At 38.3% G+C, this 19481-nt stretch overlaps 1 protein-coding gene across 1 annotated transcript in view; it reads left to right on the top strand.

The window, feature by feature from the left end:
* The first annotated feature begins 10327 nt into the window (after positions 1 to 10327).
* Positions 10328 to 19481, top strand: part of LOC128665781 (spectrin beta chain, non-erythrocytic 1) — a 351315-nt gene continuing 342161 nt past the window's right edge. The window contains exon 1 of the mRNA XM_053719978.1: positions 10328 to 10517. The gene's annotated coding sequence lies outside the window, so the exon portion shown is untranslated. The remainder of the gene's footprint in view (positions 10518 to 19481) is intronic.

Raw genomic sequence — 19481 nt, 5'->3', positions numbered from 1 at the left:
ATCCTAACCTAAGTTACAATTAAACACTACACTATCAATAAATTAATTAAATAAACTACCTACAATTATCTACAATTAAATCAACTAAACTAAATTACAAAAAAAAAACCCACTAAATTACAAAAAAAACAAACACTAAATTACAAAAAATAGAAAAAGATTACAAGAATTTTAAACTAATTACACCTACTCTAAGCCCCCTAAAAAAATAGCAAAGCCCCCCAAAATAAAAAAATGCCCTACCCTATTCTAAAATAAAAATTTAACAGCTCTTTTACCTTACCAGCCCTTAAAAGGGCCTTTTGCGGGGCATGCCCCAAAGAAAACAGCTCTTTTGCATTTAAATAAACATACAATACCCCCCAACATTACAACCCACCACCCACATACCCCTAATCTAACCCAAACCCCCCTTAAAAAACCTAACACTAAGCCCCTGAAGATCTTCCTACCTTGTCTTCACCACGCCGGGTATCACCGATCCGTCCAGAAGAGGGTCCGAAGTCTTCATCCTATCCGGCAAGAAGAGGTCCAGAAGAGGCTCCGAAGTCTTCATCCTATCCGGCAAGAAGAGGAGATCCGGACCGGCAAACATCTTCATCCAAGCGGCATCTTCTATCTTCTTCCATCCGGCGCGGAGCGGGACCATCTTGAAGCAGCCGACGCGGATCCATCCTCTTCTAACGACGTCAAGTCCAAATGAAGGTTCCTTTAAATGACGTCATCCAAGATGGCGTCCCTCGAATTCCAATTGGCTGATAGGATTCTATCAGCCAATCGGAATTAAGGTAGGAAAAATCTGATTGGCTGATTGAATCAGCCAATCAGATTCAAGTTCAATCGGATTGGCTGATCCAATCAGCCAATCAGATTGAGCTTGCATTCTATTGGCTGATCGGAACTTAGGACGTCGTTAGAAGAGGATGGATCCGCGTTGGCTGCTTCAAGATGGTCCCGCTCCGCGCCGGATAGAAGAAGATAGAAGATGCCGCTTGGATGAAGATGTTTGCCGGTCCGGATCTCCTCTTCTTGCCGGATAGGATGAAGACTTCGGAGCCTCTTCTGGACCTCTTCTTGCCAGATAGGATGAAGACTTCGGACCCTCTTCTGGACGGATCGGTGATACCCGGCGTGGTGAAGACAAGGTAGGAAGATCTTCAGGGGCTTAGTGTTAGGTTTTTAAGGGGGGTTTGGGTTAGATTAGGGGTATGTGGGTGGTGGGTTGTAATGTTGGGGGGGTATTGTATGTTTTTTTACAGGCAAAAGAGCAGAATTCTTTGGGGCATGCCCCGCAAAAGGCCCTTTTAAGGGCTGGTAAGGTAAAAGAGCTGTAAAATATTTATATATTTATTTTAGAATAGGGTAGGGCATTTTTTTTATTTTTGGGGGCTTTGTTATTTTCTTAGGGGGCTTAGAGTAGGTGTAATTAGTTTAAAATTCTTGTAATCTTTTTTTATTTTTTGTAATTTAGTGTTTGTTTTTTTGTTGTAATTTAGTGTTTGTTTGTTTTTGTAATTTAGTTTAGTTGATTTAATTGTAGATAATTGTAGATAGTTTATTTAATTAATTTATTGATAGTGTAGTGTTAGGTTTAATTGTAACTTAGGTTAGGATTTATTTTACAGGTAATTTTGTAATTATTTTAACTAGGTAACTATTAAATAGTTATTAACTATTTAATAGCTATTGTACCTGGTTAAAATAAATACAAAGTTGCCTGTAAAATAAATATTAATCCTAAAATAGCTAATATATATAATATATAATATAGCTAATATATATAATATAATATAACTAATATAGCTAATATATATAATATAATATAATTATTATTTATATTGTAGCTTTATTAGGGTTTATTTTACAGGTAAGTATTTAGTTTTAAATAGGATTAATTTATTTAATAAGATTTATTTTATTTTGTTAGATTTAAATTATATTTAACTTAGGGGGGTGTTAGTGTTAGGGTTAGACTTAGCTTTAGGGGTTAATACATTTATTAGAGTAGCGGCGAGGTCCGGTCGGCAGATTAGGGGTTAAAACTTGAAGTTAGATGTCGGCGATGTTAGGGAGGGCAGATTAGGGGTTAATACTATTTATTATAGGGTTTTTGAGGCGGGAGTGAGGCGGATTAGGGGTTAATACATTTATTATAGCAGCGGTGATGTCCGGTCGGCAGATTAGGGGTTAATAATTGTAGGTAGGTAGCGGCGACGTTGGGGGGGCAGATTAGGGGGTAATAAATATTATGTAGGGGTCGGCGATGTTAGGGACAGCAGATTAGGGGTACATAGGGATAATGTAGGTTGCGGCGGTGTGCGGTCGGCAGATTAGGGGTTAAAAAAAGGTGGCGGCGATGTGGGGGGACCTCGGTTTAGGGGTACATAGGTAGTTTATGGGTGTTTGTGTACTTTAGAGCACAGTAGTTAAGAGCTTTATGAACCGGCGTTAGCCCAGAAAGCTTTTAACTCCTGGCTTTTTTCTGCGGCTGGAGTTTTGTCGTTAGAGCTCTAACGCTCACTTCAGCCAAAACTCTTAATACCAACGTTAGAAAGATCCCATTGAAAAGATAGGATACGCAATTGACGTAAGGGGATCTGCGGTATGGAAAAGTCGCGGCTGGAAAGTGAGCGTTAGACCCTTACCTACAAGACTCTAAATACCAGCGGTAGACCAAAACCAGCGTTAGGACCCCCTAACGTTGGTTTTGACGGCTAACGCAGAACTCTAAATCTAGGTGATAGTGTTTTCCAGACCCGCTCTCTGTGCTCTTCTGAGCGGGTCTGTTTTTTACACAGAGCGCATATGGCCAGCTGTCTAGTCACAGTCCGACCGCGCCATTACACTCAGTGCAACTCGCTCCCGCTGTCAGACAGAGCAGGAGCGAGCTGCACTGAGTATAATGGCGCAATCGGGCTGTGACTAGACAGCTGGCCATATGCTCAGAAAAAAGACTGTTTTCCAGACCCGCTCAGAAGAGCACAGAGAGCGGGTCTGGAAAACAGTCTTTTTTATAAAAATTCACAGGGAATATTAGGTTTTATAAAGCTGCTGCTAATATAATGTTATATAATTCTACACTATGTGCAGAATTATATAACATTATTTTTTAGGTTTACTGGCCCTTTAAACTTTCATGATTCAGATAGAGCAGCAATTTTAAACAACTTTCCAGTTTATTTCCATTAAAAAAATGTGCAGTCTTTTTATGTTTACACTTTTTGAGTCACCAGCTCCTACTGAGCATGTGCAAGAATTCACAGACTATACTATATGCATTTGTGATTGGCTGATGGCTGTCACATGGTACAGGGGGAGTGGAAATAGACATAGCTACTTAGACATAATCTACTTCTCATTTGAAGTTCAGACTAAATTATATTGCATTGTCTATTTATCTTGCATGTGTTGTTTATGCAAATCTACTGTATTAACTGGCCCCTTAAGTGAGCGTATGTTACAATTGGGGATATTACATATATTGAACTTGTGAGTGGACATAGATTGATACAATTAAACCCTCTTTTAACTTTTTTGTAACTACCAATAGAAAGTTAGCACATTGCAGTCACGGGCATGTGCACAAAGCCTCTCTATTGGTTGTTTCCTTTATATAAAAGTTTCATCATTTAAATGTCAAATTTAAGCTCTCTATATTTTTTTTACTTTGTATGACAATAACAATATGAAAAAAATAGCCAAGAAATGCCACTGAAAAACTTTTTATATATTTGCCAATTTTTCTTTCAGGAAATTCATCATTTTGCTGATTGATGGGATCTGATACAATGGAAATCTTTTAAGATCTTTTTCCTTCTATATGATCAGTTAGTTGTTTTTTCTCTTTTCTTCATATCTTCAAAATATTTCTAACATTTTCAGTCTTTTACATTTTAATTTCAGTATTTAATATTAATTTGATAATTAATTGTAAATATAACATAAATGAAAACATTGAAATATATTCTGTATAATCAAATAGATTTAAAAAATAGTTTGTCAAAGTGAATGATTAAATTATTTTGTAGTGTTTCAAATTTAAAAAAAAAAATCAGTTAAAGGGACGTGAAACCCTTAGTTTTTTCTTTCATAATTCAGATAAAATATACAATTTTAAACAACTTTCTAATTTACTTCTATTTTAAAAATTTGTGTTAAAAAACAGGGAGGTTTCTCTATACAGGGTAATTAATTCAACAACACGGTACTAATTGGGAATCTGAATCTATGAATAAAGTCTTCTCTCGGTTTAGAAATAAAATATTCTCTATGGCAGAGCTTTCCAAACTTTTCATGTTGGTGACACTTTTTAGACCTACATCATTTCGCGACACAGTAATTCAGTTGTACAAGCAAACAGGAGGTTAAACTAACTTGTTTTAAGAGATACGGACACATAAATTATATAATAATGAAATGTATTTACAAGTAACAGTAAGTATGCGCAAGAAGTAAAAAAAAGTTTAGTAACACCAATAGCTACTTACTATTTAATGGGATGTATGAGGTTGATGGGATAAACACTGTTTCAGAATATTTGGTGGAATATTAGATAAAGACACTCACATTTCATCATCAAGCATTTTTAAGCTTCCACTTCCTATCCATATATCAAGACCAGGAGCAGCAATGCTCTACTGGGAGCTAGTTGCAAAAAAAAAACCCACTGACTTCAGCTCAGCATTTAAGCTGCCACCCTGCTGTCCCACTCACTGACTACACATGCAGTCACGAGCCAATTAAGGAGACTACACGTGCAGTCAGGAGCCAATGTGCCGCCAATGGGAATAGTTTCAGTTCCCACTGAGCTGCGCCAATTGGTTAAGATGATCTGTGTCCCCGTAGGTATCAATCACGTGTCAACCATGTGATATGCGTAGCAGGCAGGCGAAAAGTCAGAAACCAAAAAAAAAAAAAATTAAAAAATTTGTGCTGAAGCAGGGACACACCTACACACTGCTGCCGACACACTAGTGTGTCCCGACACACAGTTTGTAAAGCACTGCTCTATGGGGTCAATTTATCAATGCCTGAAGGCTCGACGGAAACAGAAGTTATGAAGGTCTAAAGAGGCGGCGGACAGAAATCAATCTGATCGAATACGATCGGGTTGATTGACACCCCCTGCTATCGACTGATTGGCTGCGAATCTGCAGTGGGGGTATTGCACCAGCAGTTGACAAGAACTGCTGGTACAATGATAAATTGACCCCTATATCACTATAATAAATTGACCCCTATATCACTATAATAAATTGACCCCTATATCACTATAATAAATTGACCCTTATATCACTATAATAAATTGACCCCTATATCACTATAATAAATTGACCCCTATATCACTATAATAAATTGACCCCCATATCACTATAATAAATTGACCCCTATATCACTATAATAAATTGACCCTTATATCACTATAATAAATTGACCCCTATATCACTATAATAAATTGACCCCTATATCACTATAATAAATTGACCCCTATATCACTATAATAAATTGACCCCTATATCACTATAATAAATTGACCCCCATATCACTAAAATAAATTGACCCCTATATCACTATAATAAATTGACCCCTATATCACTATAATAAATTGACCCCTATATCACTATAATAAATTGACCCCTATATCACTATAATAAATTGACCCTTATATCACTAAAATAAATTGACCCCTATATCTTTTATTTACAAATTCATAATCTATAAAAAGAGCGAGAAAATAATTTTGAAAAGTCATAATAAATGGGAAAGCCGGCTATCTGTTAGACTTCCAGCTAATATAATACCTAAAAGCATTACAAGAGTGAAGAAGGCTTCCTTAGCAGTCTATTAGGAATCACAAATTAGAATTATTCCTATGACTTACCTAACCCCTGAGAGATTGACACCATTTTCTAGAACAAGGGAGATTCAATGTAGTAAGTGTGGTACTAGGAGAGCAAATATCTTACATTGTTTTTGGTATTGCTATAAAATTAAACATTTCTGGTATAAAGCTTTTAACTGGTTGAGTACCCTATTCCAGACAAGAAATGATTTGGAACCTTCAGATATAATTTTTCTTCTGCATGGGTCTAAATTTAAAGAAAACACCACGTTTCTGAATTTGATGATATTAACAGGAAGGAAATTTATACTCAGCCTGTGGAAATCTCGGAAGGCTCCTATGTTAAAGACTTTACTGGCACTCCGTAATTATCTTATATTAGAGCAATTAGACACTTTGGGACCAATTTATCAAAGTGCAGCGGACATGATCCGCTGTCCGCCACACAACGATACATGCCGACAGCATATGCTGTCTGTATTTATAATTGCACAAGCCTTTCTAGTGAAATACTTGTGCACTGCCGCCCCTGCAGATTCGTGGCCAATTGGCCACTAGCATGGGGTGTCATATAACCCGATTGTATCCAATCGGGCTGATTGCTGTCCCCCGCCTCAGAGGTGGCAGACGAATTAAGGAGCAGCGGTCTTAAGACCTCTGCTTCTTAACTCCTGTTTCCAGGGAGCCTGAAAGTTCGCACGGAAACAGGTGTATACGGCCCCATTTGGGCCGAGATAAATCGGCCCCTTTATCTTTTACAGAAAATGGTTTAAAGAAATTCATATAAAAATGGGAACAATTTATCTTAGCCCAAGAGAGGGGGTTCCAAAAACAAATTCTGTACCCTTTTGCTGCCTTGCTTATGGAATATAGACTTAGGGGACAATGGGCATTTATATATGAATAGACTGGTGGGGAGAACTATTTAATTTATCCTCTCCTGTTTAGTTTTTCTCTCTTACCTCCTTAGTGTGCTACTATGTGATTAGTCAACAAACGGTTGACTATAGATGAAAAACAAGAAATAGAAAAATCTGCAAGACTTGAGATGACTTTATCTTTGCTTTTTCTTTATAATAATGATGAAACAAATGTATCATAAGAATAATCTGTTCTTTGATTGAATGATCTGTGCATCACTGTCACGGATATCAGGCTGCCAAGGTTAAACCTCCACCCCTTATTACCCAGCCCCTCACCTTTTCTCACTGGATTTGGACTTTGGAGAGCTTTCGCGATCTCCCAGATGCATTGCTTTTCTTATTTTGTATGCTTTACATCCTCCTGGAAGAGCTGATCTCTGACTGCCGAACCCCTTTCCAGCTGGCCGGGCTCCTGGAACTACCGGCCGGCCGCGCCTCCCCGCATACCTGCTGACATTCACACCAGGTCGCTTCAGCAGCCCTTCACTACAGAGCTTAAAGGTAACTGGACGCTTTTTGGACTGTAGCATCTGGGGACTTTCTAACGACACCCTGGAAGTGCCACCGCTCCCCCGGGATCCCCCTGGAATAGCCATCACTGTACCGCAGGGACTCTATGGTACAATGGACACTATGGGGGGCGCCAGCCGGTCTGAAGGGGCGGGAATGGCAGGAGATTTAGGGATCTGATAAGGCTCTTTTTCTTGATCAGTTTGTTTCCACAATAAAGTTGTTCTTTGTGTTCCACCTGAATACTAGTCTGTCTAGTCATTTGGGTGGGCTCCGCTATAATCACTTTCTCCGCTACATAGCGGCATGTTCCAGGTATACGAAGGACTCTTTGGCGGAGCTGCCCAGTCGGGGTAGCCGGTATCCGTCACAATCTACATTTTTGTATTTATGTTAGCTCACAATAATAAAAAGATATACATTTAAAAAAAATCAGGTAGGTGCGCTCAGGGGCGTGCACATGTTTGGAGCACTATGTGGCAGCAGTTTTGCATGAATGTTATCCATTTGAAAGAGCACTAGATGGCAGCACTATTTCCTGCCATGTTGTGCTTCAGAGACCTACCTAGGTATCTCTTCAACAAAGAATATAATGGGACTGAAGCTAATTTGATAATAGAAGAACACTGAAGAGTTTTTTTAAAATGGTATGCTCTGTCTGAAATTCTGTCTATATTCAGAATGCCTCTTCCTCTGCTTTTCTATTTGTACCTCTAAATTGCTTTTGGTCCCTATCCCTTTCTTAGCCATCTACTCACCTGAGTTAGACTATTGACTATGGAGTATAGCTATAAACTATGACTATTGACTATTGAGTATAGCTGTTGACTATGGACTACAACTATTGACTATTGACAATGACTGTTGTTTATGACTATTGACTATGGACTATGACTGTTGACTATGACTGTTGGCAATGAACTATAACTATTGACTATGGACTATAACTATTGACTATGGACTATGACTATTTACTATAACTATTGAGTAGTATGGACTATGGCTGTTGACTATGACTATTGACTATGGACCATGATTATGTTTTATACTTTCCAAATCTTAGGGTATGGGTCGTGCTGGTCTTGGAGGACACATAACTCTCTAGGACAAGGTCTGGACCTTATGAGGATGGACCTAAGTGACCTGTGGGCTGGGTTTGAGTCAGGATATAATCTGTGCAAAGGAAGACAGTAGGATAAATTGTGCCAATCCCACAACCTGTGGGACTATTTGTAGCTCAGATGTGCCTTTACTAACAGATTTATAGAAATTCATTATATATTAGAACTCCTGCACTTTGCTCTGGTGTTTTCAAATTTGAACCCATTTTTAAAGCTTAGAGAACTCAAAGATAATCTATTTATCAGTTAAAGGTTTTTAAATGCATTCAAGGCACAAAAACTCCAATATTCCAATAAAGACAAAGATGTGGTTCAAATTATTTATATTAATTCTGTAGAATGCTCAGGTCACACGCTAATGAAGGAGATCTTTTGTAGGGGTTTAATAAAGATAAAATCACAATTTTAAAAATATAAACTACAACAAAATAAATACAATGATCTAAAGGGTTCTGCTACAAACTTCATAGGAACTGGTGAGTTTTGTTCCTGAATTCTGTCAGTGAGTAAAAGCCAATGGGATCTTTTCCAAACTGATAAATCTTTTTGCTTTTGGAGACTGAGAAATATTAAATAAACATATGTATAATATAATATTTTAGTATCTATTAGTAATAATAGTATGAATATAACAAGTTACACTCATCCGCAGAGATTATTAAGCGACTAATTATCTTTCTGTATGTCTATCTATTATCTATCATCTATCTATCTATCTATTATCTATTTATTTATCTATATAATCTATCTGTCCATCTATCTATCTATATTTGTATCTATATATGTTTCTATCTATCTGTATCTATCTAATCTCTATCTGTATCTATCTATATGTATCTACCTACCTATCTGTTTGTATCTATCTACCTACCTATCTGTTTGTATCTAACTGTCTATCTATCTAATCTCTATCTATCTCTATCTACCTATCTGTTTGTATCTACCTACCTATCTGTTTGTATCTAACTGTCTATCTATCTAATCTCTATCTATCTCTATCTACCTATCTGTTTGTATCTAGCTATCACCTATCTAATCTCTATCTCTACCTACCTATCTGTTTGTATCTATATATATGTATCTGTCTACCTACCTATCTGTTTGTTTGTATCTATCAACCTACCTATCTGTTTGTATCTAACTGTCTATCTATTTAATCTCTATCTATCTCTATCTACCTATCTGTTTGTATCTATCTACCTATCTGTTTGTATCTAGCTATCACCTATCTAATCTCTATCTCTATCTACCTATCTGTTTGTATCTACCTACCTATCTGTTTGTATCTATATATATGTATCTGTCTACCTACCTATCTGTTTGTATCTATCTAATCTCTATCTATCTCTATCTACCTATCTGTATCTATCTAATCTCTATCTATCTCTATCTACCTATTTGTATCTATCTAATCTCTATCTATCTCTATCTACCTATCTGTTTGTATCTATCTAATCTCTATCTATCTCTATCTACCTATCTGTTTGTATCTATCTAATCTCTATCTATCTCTATCTACCTATCTGTATCTATCTAATCTCTAGCTATCTCTATCTACCTATCTGTTTGTATCTATCTAATCTCTAGCTATATCTACCTATCTGTTTGTATCTATCTAATCTCTAGCTATCTCTACCTATCTGTTTGTATCTATCTAATCTCTATCTATCTCTATCTACCTATCTGTTTGTATCTATCTAATCTCTAGCTATCTCTACCTATCTGTTTGTATCTATCTCTCTATCCATATTATTATTTGTACTATAACTTTTATATATATTAATAAAATAGAATCTGTATCATTTGGTGCCCCTGCTGTTCCTTTCCCTCTCTCTCTCTCATGTTCACCCTCCCTCCCACCCCCATCCATTGAGGGCCATTGGCCCTCCCCCACCATCCCTTCTCTAGAGAAGCTGTGACATCTGATTCATTCAATCCCTCCCTCTCTCCCTCGTTTTTTTGCTTCTGTACCGGTTCATAAACAGCTCTCCATGCACAATTAATAACCCTACATTTTTGTTATCATTTTTCCCCCCTAAACATCTCCAAAGAGCGTCCCTATATGATGGCTCCCTCCGTATCCCACTGCAACGCTATGTAACCAAGCTTCCTCCATTAAAGGTACGTTTGTTTCTCTATTCTAATCCTCATTTACTAAAACCCAGGTCTCATATAGAGCCATTCTCTGCTAAGGTAAAAAGCTATCTAATCTCTACAGCTGCCTATAATTCCTCACCCTAAAGATTTGCGCTTTACGTTCTATTTTTATTTAAATCCTACGTAATGTGGCTCAACTCTTCTCCTTTCACGGTGATCAGTCATGGATTGGTAATAAAAAAACAATAGGTTTTTATTCGAGATCATGAGATCTCTATTGTATCGTCCAGTTACCTTTAAGCTCTGTTTTGCTGTCAAACCAATTACTAATTTGTTTTATTGTAGGCTCCTTCTATGAGTTTAACAGGCTGCTGCGTTTGTTTATTTAATTTCCTTTTCAGCAATATATTATAATTATTGTTACAAGAGAATTTGTGTTTACACTGTTGGCTTTAGGTGTTTAAAGCGTTTAAAAAACAATATGGGAGTTACACAAAGAACATATGAAAATATCTTTTGTTGTCACAGGCCAGAAATGCATTGTATGAAATGTGCATATATATTTATCTATCCATACTGTGAATTATAAGCTGTGTCTTGCACATGTGTGTGTGTATATATATAATGTAAACATACCTACATATACACTCTATATACACACACATACTCACATACATACCTACATATACACTCTACATACACACACATACTCACATACATACCTACATATACACTCTACATACACACACATACTCACATACATACCTACATATACACTCTACATACACACACATACTCACATACATACCTACATATACACTCTACATACACACACATACTCACATACATACCTACATATACACTCTACATACACACACACATACTATACACACACTCACATACATACCTACATATACACTCTACATACACACACATACTCACATACATACCTACATATACACTCTACATACACACACATACTCACATACATACCTACATATACACTCTACATACACACACATACTCACATACATACCTACATATACACTCTACATACACACACATACTCACATACATACCTACATATACACTCTACATACATATACATACTATACACACACTCACATACATACCTACATATACACTCTACATACACACACATACTATACACACACTCACATACATACCTACATATACACTCTACATACACACACACATACTATACACACACTCACATACATACCTACATATACACTCTACATACACACACATACTCACATACATACCTACATATACACTCTACATACACACACATACTCACATACATACCTACATATACACTCTACATACACACACATACTCACATACATACCTACATATACACTCTACATACACACACATACTCACATACATACCTACATATACACTCTACATACACACACACATACTATACACACACTCACATACTTACCTACATATACACTCTACATACACACACACATACTATACACACACTCACATACTTACCTACATATACACTCTACATACATATACATACTATACACACACTCACATACATACCTACATATACACTCTACATACACACACATACTATACACACACTCACATACATACCTACATATACACTCTACATACACACACACATACTATACACACACTCACATACATACCTACATATACACTCTACATACACACACATACTCACATACATACCTACATATACACTCTACATACACACACACATACTATACACACACTCACATACATACCTACATATACACTCTACATACACACACATACTCACATACATACCTACATATACACTCTACATACACACACATACTCACATACATACCTACATATACACTCTACATACACACACATACTCACATACATACCTACATATACACTCTACATATACACACACATACTCACATACATACCTACATATACACTCTACATACACACACACATACTATACACACACTCACATACATACCTACATATACACTCTACATACACACACACATACTATACACACACTCACATACATACCTACATATACACTCTACATACACACACATACTCACATACATACCTACATATACACTCTACATACACACACACATACTATACACACACTCACATACATACCTACATATACACTCTACATACACACACATACTCACATACATACCTACATATACACTCTACATACACACACATACTCACATACATACCTACATATACACTCTACATACACACACATACTCACATACATACCTACATATACACTCTACATACACACACACACACATACTATACACACACTCACATACATACCTACATATACACTCTACATACACACACATACTCACATACATACCTACATATACACTCTACATACACACACATACTCACATACATACCTACATATACACTCTACATACACACACATACTCACATACATACCTACATATACACTCTACATACACACACATACTCACATACATACCTACATATACACTCTACATACACACTCACATACTTACCTACATATACACTCTACATACATATACATACTATACACACACTCACATACATACCTACATATACACTCTACATACACACACACATACTATACACACACTCACATACATACCTACATATACACTCTACATACACACACACATACTATACACACACTCACATACATACCTACATATACACTCTACATACACACACACATACTATACACACACTCACATACATACCTACATATACACTCTACATACACACACATACTCACATACATACCTACATATACACTCTACATACACACACATACTCACATACATACCTACATATACACTCTACATACACATACATACTATACACACACTCACATACATACCTACATATACACTCTACATATACACACATACTATACACACACTCACATACATACCTACATATACACTTTACATACACACACATACTATACACACACTTACATATATACCTACATATACACTCTATACACACACATACTATACACACACTCACATACATACCTACATATACACTCTATACACACACATATATAAATACATATATAAATATGCATACTTACACATGTATACACGCACCTACTATACACTCTAGACACACAAACATACTATACACCTTGTACACACATATACACACACATGTGTACATACAAAGCATAAACATATACACAAATACATGCATTCACATACACATACACACATATATGCATGAACATACTATATACTCTAGACACAGAAACAGTATAAATCTACATGTAGACTCCTTACACACACTCATATACACACACACAGAGAGGCCGATTTATCATTGTCTGTCCGACATGATATGCTGTAGCGTATCATGTCCGACAGACATCGCTGAATGCTGACATCATATGCTGTTGACATTTATCATTGCACCAGTAGTTCTTGTGAACTGTTTGTACAATGCGCCCCCTGCAGATTCGCGGCCAGGGGGTGTCAATCAACCTGATCGTATAGTTATTGGGCGGATTGCCGACCGCAGCCTCAGAGGCGGCGGACCAGTTATGGAGCAGCGGTCTTAAAGGGGAAGTAAACTTACAAACTAATGTTATATAATTCTGCACTCATCAGCTTACCGGCAGATGTATACATTAAAGTATTGCAGACATTTTTTATGTAAAAGTTCATTTTACCAGAACGCTGCTCCTTGCTCTACGTAGCGGGTCTGGTTTTTACACAGTGCATTGCGGCAACACTATCTAGTCACAGTGTGCTCGGTCACGCCATTAAAATGAATGTAGCTCGCTCCCGCTACTAGACCAGAGTGGGAGTGATCTACATTAATTTTAATGGCGCGACCGAGCACACTGTGACTATACAGTGTTGCCGCGATGCACTGTGTATAAAAAACAGACCCGCTCCGTACAGCAAGGAGCAGCGTTCTGGTAAAATGAACTTTTACATAAAAAATGTCTGCAATACTTTAATGTATACATCTGCCGGTAAGCTAATGTTATATAATGCTGCACTATGTGCAGAATTATATATCATTAGTTTGTAAGTTTACTGCCCCTTTAAGACCGCTGCTTCATAACTGCTGTTTCTCCTGAAGGCTCGCACGGAAACAGGGGCATCAGAGGCCGATTGGCCCTTGATAAATCGGCCCCAGAGACTCTACACCTACATATCCACTCTATACACACACACTACATGCACACACTCACACACAATGCACCTACACATATACTCCACACACTCACACACTATGTGCCTACACATAGACTCCACACACTCACACACAATGCACCTACACATATACTCCACACACTCACACACTATGCGCCTACACATATACTCCACACACTCACACACAATGCACCTACACATATACTCCACACACTCACACTATACACCTACATATCCACTCTATACACACACACTACATGCACACACTCACACAAACACTATACACCTATACATACACTACACACACACACTATATACCTACACTACACACACTATGCGCCTATACATACACTACACACACACACTATATACCTACACTACACACACTATGCGTCTATACATACACTACACACACTATGTGCCTATACATACACTACACACACACACTATATACCTACACTACACACACTATGCGCCTATACATACACTACACACACACACTATATACCTACACTACACACACTATGCGTCTATACATACACTACACACACTATGTGCCTATACATACACTACACACACTATGTGCCTATACATACACTACACACACTATGTGCCTATACATACACTACACACACACACTATATACCTACACTACACACACTATGCGCCTATACATACACTACACACACTATGTGCCTATACCTACACTACCCACACTATGCGCCTATACATACACTCCACACACTATGCGCCTATACACACACACACTATACACCTAAACATACACTACACACAGTTTTTCACCTATACATACACTACACACACGCATACACACACACTATGCACACACACACACACTATACACCTAAACATACACTACACACACTTTTTCACCTATACATACACTACACACACGCATACACACACACTATGCACCACACATATACTCCATAAACACACATACTCTAGAGTAGACACACTTGTACATGCATACACAAACAAATGTATATTTATATATACACACACTGTACACACACATACTACATACACAAATACACACATATATATAACTCACAGTTTATCTATCTATAAGTGTTATATTCTTTCTTGCAGTGCGATAAGTAAACCAGATTGCAAGTTATTAAGGGCAATCTGCCTTGAATAAAAAAATATTTTTAGCTATTTTGCCAGCATACAAAATGAGACAAAATGAGACACTGAAATCTCCTGGCATTTACAAAGCAAAAGATGGGACCCCCTATAAATGTTTGTGTAAAAACTCTTGGTCCCAATCTAAATATTATTTATTGTTGATCCCAGTCATTGTTGATTTCAGGATGTTGCCAGGTTGTGACTGAACAAATATTCGGCTAGATTACGAGTTGTGCGTTAGGGTAAAAAAGCAGCGTTAAGAAGTCCTAACGCTGCTTTCTTTTGCAAGATGTACCGAGTCCACGGATTCATCCTAACTTGTGGGATATTGTCCTTCCTGACAGGAAGTAGCAAAGAGAGCACCACAGCAGAGCTGTCTATATAGCTCCCCCCTTAACTCCACCCCCCAGTCATTCTCTTTGCTGGCTCTAAGCAGGAAGAGTAAAGAGAAGAGGTGTTAAACTGTTAGTTTTATTTTATCTTCAATCAAGTGTTTGTTATTTTTAAATGGTACCGGTGTTGTACTATTTACTCTCAGGCAGGACATAGATGAAGATTTCTGCCTGCAGGATGATGATCTTAGCATTTGTAACTAAGGTCCACTGCTGTTCCCACATGAGCTGAGGAGTACAGGAAAACTTCAGTGTGAGGAACGGTTTCTTGCTGTACAGCAATGAGGTATGTTCAGTCATATTTTCTGCAGAGACTGTGTTAACTCAGAAAGGCTGACAGTGTCCCCATTAGGGGAAGAGGAAGCAGTAATCCTAGTGTTAGAGGTTTTTACTAGCTTGCATAAAGGGTTAATTTTTTGTGGGCACTCAGTTTGTTATGTGAATTTGGGACAAACGTTTTTGTGTCTGGGAGTAACGTTTTCTGTTTTATGGGACATTTGCTTGAGGGTTCTTTGGGGTTGTTTACAACCCACATGGCTTTCAGTCAGGGTTTGTTAGTTTTGTGTAGGCCCCAGCAACATCGAGTGAGGTGGGCGGGGCCTACATTTACAAGCAGCAAGCAACTTCTCCTGAGGTCCTGAGAGTCTTCTGAGGGACTAATTGAAGCTTTAAATCCCATATTATCGCTTCCTAAGGGCAGGTAGGGTGCTTAAGGTGCTTAAGGGGGTTTTAACCGGTTTTAGACACTTATCAATCCGTTTTTTTCATTTGGGGGTCTATTGCTTTTTTACTTGTGGTGCAAACCTTTTAAAGCTTAGTGGGTACACTGTTAAAATTTCGGAATTTTTGAAGCAATTTTAACCTGTTTTGCAGTTTGTGTATGCCTTTTTTTTCTCTTAAAGGTACAGTACCGTATTTGCAAATTGTGTTTTTTTCATTAAATAAAGTGTTTTCCAAGCTTGCTTGCTTCATTACTAGCCTGTTAAACATGTCTGACACTGAGGAAACTCATTGTTCAATTTGTTTAGAAGCCATTGTGGAACCCCCTCTAAGAATGTGTCCCAATTGTACTGATATGTCTATAAACTGCAAACAACATATTTTGACTTATAAAAGTTTGGCATTAGATGATTCTCAGACAGAAGGAAATCAGGTTTCACCATCTAGTTCTCCCCAAGTGTCACAACCAGTTACACCCGCACAAGCGACGCCAAGTACTTCTAGTGCGTCTAATTCTTTCACCTTGCAAGATATGGCTTCAGTTATGAATACTACCCTCACAGAGGTTTTATCTAAGCTGCCAGGGTTGCAAGGGAAGCGCAGTAGCTCTGGGTTAAGAACAAATGCTGAGCCTTCTGATGCTTTAGTAGCCGTATCCGATATTCCCTCACAATGTTCTGAGGTAGGGATGAGGGATTTGCTGTCTGAGGGAGAGATTTCTGATTCAGGAAAGATGTTCTCTCAGACAGATTCAGATATGACGGCATTTAAATTTAAGCTAGAGCACCTCCGTTTATTGCTCAGGGAGGTTTTAGCTACTCTGGATGATTGTGACCCTATTGTCGTTCCAGAGAAATTGTGTAAAAGGGACAAATATTTAGAGGTTCCTGTTTACACTGATGTTTTTCCACTCCCTAAGAGGATTTCAGACATTATTACTAAGGAGTGGGATAGACCAGGTATTCCGTTCGCTCCCCCCCCTGTTTTTAAGAAAATGTTCCCCATTTCTGACACCATAAAGGACTCATGGCAGACGGTCCCTAAGGTGGAGGGAGCTATTTCTACTCTGGCTAAGCGTACAACTATACCTATTGAAGACAGTTGTGCTTTCATTTATCCTATGGATAAAAAGTTAGAGGGTCTCCTAAAGAAAATTTTTGTTCATCAGGGTTTTCTTCTTCAACCTATAGCGTGCATTGTTCCGGTAACCACTGCAGCTGCTTTTTGGTTTGAGGCTCTAGAAGAGGCTCTTCAGATGGAGACCCCACTAGATGATATTTTGGACAGAATTAAGGCCCTTAAGTTGGCTAATTCTTTTATTACCGACGCCGCTTTTCATCTTGCTAAGTTAGCGGCAAAGAATTCAGGTTTTGCCATTTTAGCGCGAAAAGCGTTATGGCTTAAGTCCTGGTCAGCTGATGCGTCATCTAAATCTAAGCTTTTGACCATCCCTTTCAAAGGTAAGACCCTATTCGGGCCTGCACTTAAAGAGATCATTTTAGACATCACTGGAGGGAAGGGTCATGCCCTCCCTCAAGATAAGTCAAATAAGACAGGGACCAAACAAAATAATTTTCGTTCCTTTCAAAACTTCAAGGGTGGTCCCACTTCCTCTTCCCCTGCTGCAAAGCAAGAGGGGAACTTTGCTCAATCCAAGCCAACCTGGAGACCTAACCAGGCTTGGAACAAAGGTAAACAGGCCAAAAAGCCTGCTGCTGCCACTAAGACAGCATGAAGGGGTAGCCCCCGATCTGGGACCGGATCAAGTTGGGGCAGACTTTCTCTCTTTGCTCAGGCTTGGACAAGAGACGTTCAGGACTCCTGGGCCGTAGAAATTGTAACCCAGGGGTATCTCCTAGATTTCAAAGATTATCCTCCAAGGGGGAGGTTCCATCTTTCTCAATTGCCTGTAAACCAGACAAAAAGAGAGGCGTTCTTACGCTGTGTAGAAGACCTTTTTACCATGGGAGTGATCTGCCCAGTTCCGAAAGCAGAACAGGGGCAAGGTTTCTACTCCAATCTGTTTGTGGTTCCCAAAAAAGAGGGAACCTTCAGCCCAATTCTAGATCTCAAGATCCTAAACCAATTCCTAAAAGTTCCATCCTTCAAGATGGAGACCATTTGGACTATTTTACCAATGATCCAGGAGGGTCAAAATATGACTACCGTGGATCTAAAGGATGCGTATCTACACATTCCTATCCACAAAGATCATCACCAGTTCCTCAGGTTTGCCTTTCTGGGCAGGCATTACCAGTTTGTGGCTCTTCCCTTTGGGTTGGCCACGGCGCCATGAATCTTCACAAAGGTGCTAGGGTCCCTTCTGGCGGTCCTAAGGCAGAGGGGCATAGCAGTGGCACCTTAACTAGACGACATCTTAATTCAAGCGTCGACTTTCCAACTTGCCAAGTCTCACACGGATTTAGTGTTGGCCATTCTAAGATCTCATGGGTGGAAGGTGAACGTGAAAAAGAGTTCTCTTA

This window comes from Bombina bombina, chromosome 7 (genome assembly GCF_027579735.1).
Source record: "Bombina bombina isolate aBomBom1 chromosome 7, aBomBom1.pri, whole genome shotgun sequence".
Taxonomy (NCBI): Eukaryota; Metazoa; Chordata; class Amphibia; order Anura; family Bombinatoridae; genus Bombina; species Bombina bombina.
The sequence above is the reverse complement of the archived record's forward strand: the minus strand, read 5'-3'. Positions and strand labels throughout refer to the sequence as shown.